This window comes from Chinchilla lanigera, unplaced genomic scaffold, assembly GCF_000276665.1.
Source record: "Chinchilla lanigera isolate Chin_1 unplaced genomic scaffold, ChiLan1.0 scaffold00068, whole genome shotgun sequence".
Taxonomy (NCBI): domain Eukaryota; kingdom Metazoa; phylum Chordata; class Mammalia; order Rodentia; family Chinchillidae; genus Chinchilla; species Chinchilla lanigera.
This window is the reverse complement of record NW_004955469.1, coordinates 250,449-254,097: the sequence shown is the minus strand read 5'-3', so window position 1 is coordinate 254,097 and position 3,649 is coordinate 250,449.

Genomic DNA, 3,649 nt, shown 5'->3' with positions numbered 1-3,649 from the left:
GGGGGGGCTTGTAGAGGCAGTTTTAAAACAGAGGGATGATTTTCAGGTATTTATTTTACTAGTGGGCAGGTGTTGGAGGAAATTGGTGTCAGGAAATCAGTGCTGATGATTTCACTGAAAAAGTGAAACAGGGAATTCAAGTACACTTTCAATTTAGGAGTAAGACGATTCACTTCACCTGTTGACTGAAGGACTATAGAATAATTTCTCATATTTTGTATAAGATCCCTGCATCTCAGATAAATATTATATTTTAACATTATCCACATTCATTAAATTTATTCACTTACTGAGATACTCACAGAGCTCCAATCATATGCTAACTTCTAGCCATAGCAAGGATAAAGAATGATTAAATGAAAATTGGAGTGTGGTGACAAATATAGAAGTTGATTCCCCCTTAGATGAGCTTATAATCTACTGGGGGCATCATCTAACCTTCCTTTATGTTTATATGTTTTGCTTCCTAGAGGAAAATAAGCATTAGATAACGAGACAAAAGATATGTGTTTTATTTTCAGTCACTAAATTTTTGAGTCACTGTTATGGTTTACATCTCAATGGCCCGCTTAAAGCCTCTGAGCTCATGTGTGCAGCTTCTTGGGAGTGATTGGATTGTGGGGGCCTGAAACTCATCAGTGAATTAGTCAGGGAAGGTGGTCACTGGTGGTACAGCCTGGAAGGGTCTATCTCCCTCCCTCCTCCTCCCTCTCTCTCTCTCAGCTTCTTGCCTGCCATGCCATAATCAGGTCTTCTCCACCATGCCCTCTGCCATACTGCCCTGCTTTGGAGCCAGCTGACTATGGACTGAAACCTCTACAAACTGTGAACCAAAATAAACTTTTCCTCCATACAGTTGTGGGTGTTGGGTATTGTGTCTGATAAAGAAAGTAAGACAATCGCCATAGACAAATTATTTTTGTGGTTGTTCCTGTACTGATTTGTAAAGCATAAAGTTTTTAAATTTAAGGTACTATGAGCTGCTTAGTGTCCTCAGAAGTTAGGGAGATGCAAATGCAAACCACAGCAAAACTGCATTTCACACAGTGGAGTGATATAACAAGCCTCTGAGTTTTGGAAACATATGGGCCTTCTCCCCTTTTCTCATTTGAATTGGGTCAGATGCCTTCCTTTTTTCACTAACAGAAATTTAGACATAAAGGAACAGCCAGTTCCTTTCTTGTGAATAGATGATTTTCCAGACCTATGCAAGCAGATGGGACACCCGTGACCAAGAATCTGTGGAAGTGTTATTCACTGGTGAAAGTAGCCTTGTCTAAGAAGGATATCAAAAGGTAGGCTATGCAGTTGTAAATTCACAACATGTGGCCTCAGTGGCCCAACCCCTTTCCCCAGGAATCTCTGCTTAAAAAGCAGAGCTTGTGGATCTTACTTGAGCTTTAATATTAGGAAAAGACAAAGAGCGAAATATCTATACAGACTCTAAATAGGTCTTTCTGGTGCTACATGCTCATGCAGGAATATGGAAAGAAAGGGACTTGTTTGCTAATAAACAATTATCTTTAAGACCTGAGCAGGAAATTCTACAAATCCATCTTCACAAGCAGATTACTGTCATTCACTTCAGGGGACCCAAGAGACATGTCTAAAGTCTGCTTGGGAAATCAAAATGCTGGTAAAGAAGCAAGAAGGGCAGCTTTACAGCCCCTCAAGACCCTAGCCTTATTGCCTGCTCCTGAGCAATCATTAAAGTAGTCCTTTTTCAAGTATTGTAATAAAAAGCTATAAAACTCCTATCTGGGAAATGGTCACTTGAATTTTCACAGGGCTAGAATTAGCAGTGACCACCCGACAGGTATGCAAAGCTCTTCCATTCTGTGCCTATGATAACCCTTGCAAGCCCAAATCACCTCCTTTGTTAGAACCTCTACAGAAGATTGGGACATACCCTGGGGAGGACTGGCAACTACAGTTTATCCACATGCCACCCTGTGGGGGGTTTAAAGAAATGTTGGTCTTAGTTGACACCTTTACAGGCTAGAATGAGGCTACAAAGGTAGTTAACGCATTCCTTAAAGACATCATTCCCCAGTTTGGACCACTTCAGTCCCTTTAGAGTGATAATGGGTCTTCTTTTACCTTTTAAATAACTGAGGGGGTGGTGAGGACTTTAAGAATAAGTACCATTCCCATTCTATATGGAGATGGCAGTCTTCTGGAAAGGTTAAGAGAGTCAGCTAGACCCTAAAGTGAACTCTGGCAAAACTTTGCTAAGAGACATCAAGTCTTGACTCTGATTACTGCCAATAGTACTCATGAAGGTTTGAAACACCAACAAATCTGGGCTAAACATGAGTCCATTTGAGATGCTGTATGGGAGACCTTTTCTGTCTTAGGATGTGGTAGTAGATCCAAGGCTCCAAGACTCTTACAGTATCTTGCTAATCTGGCCAAGTACAACAGGCTATCTAAATGTATGGGAGCAGAGTTTTGCTAGGTTCTTGCCCAAGGGGACCACCTAATGTCCACCCTGGAGACCAATGCTTGTTAAAACTTGAAGAGATCCCACAGATCAATTAAAAGCAAAATTGAATGTCCTGTGTTCAATGATCCTTGCCACACCCACTGAAGTAAAAGTGGCAGAGATAGATAGCTGGATTCACCTTTCTAGAATAAAGCCAACCCTACTTGAACCATCTGAAGAAAGAGATCACCTAAAAAAAGAAGCCTACTCCTGTGGACTTATGGAAAAATTGAGGCTCCTCTTCAAAAGCAGGGCTACAGTACTGCTCCAGGTGTAGATAAGTAGAGTCACTTATGGCCCTAATTGTCACAGTTTAAACAAGTGACTGTCCTGAGACTCTTGTTTTCAGTGTTCATAATGTGGGTGATCTTGCTAAGGCTATGGCTTTCAGGCTGTCAGTAATTTTTCTAACATCCCTCTTTGCCATACTTTCTCCTCCACAGAAAGCATGAAATCTGAGCTGTTCCTTTGCATATTTGGGCTCTACACCCACAGCCTATTAGCAAAGCTCCTCTCCTGACAAATTTATCTAGCTTTCTCCCATCAAATAGGCAGCTAAGTAGTCCCTAACTCTTTTCTCATTGTCTTCTGACAGGTTTTTTCTTCAACAGGTTTTCTTCAACATGTATAGCTTTTTATTACAATACTTGAAAAAGGACTACTTTAATGATTGCTCAGGAACAGGCAATAAGGCTAGGGTCTTGAGGGGCTGTAAAGCTGTCCTTCTTGCTTCTTTACCAGCATTTTGATTTCCCAAGCAGACTTTAGACATGTCTCTTGGGTCCCCTGAAGTGAATGACAGTAATCTGCTTGTGAAGATGGATTTGTAGAATTTCCTGCTCAGGTCGTAAAGATAATTGTTTATTAGCAATAACAAGGGGATAGTATAATTCTGAAAGGGACCTACAGTCTCTTTCAGAAGAAAGTAGCCATAGGAAGACAGAGATCTCCATTCCCTCAACATTCCATAAAGGATTATAAATATATGTGTCTCTGAGGGGAAAATGAGACAGGAGATTAGGCTGTGGCAGACTGGCTGGGAAAGTGAGTGTGACCTATTAATTGCAAAGGTCTAGGACACAAGCACAGCACAGTTCCCAAAGTCCTGCACACCGAACCAATCAAAGAGAGTGCTCTCTCCAATCTTTCTTGCAAGGACTTGTG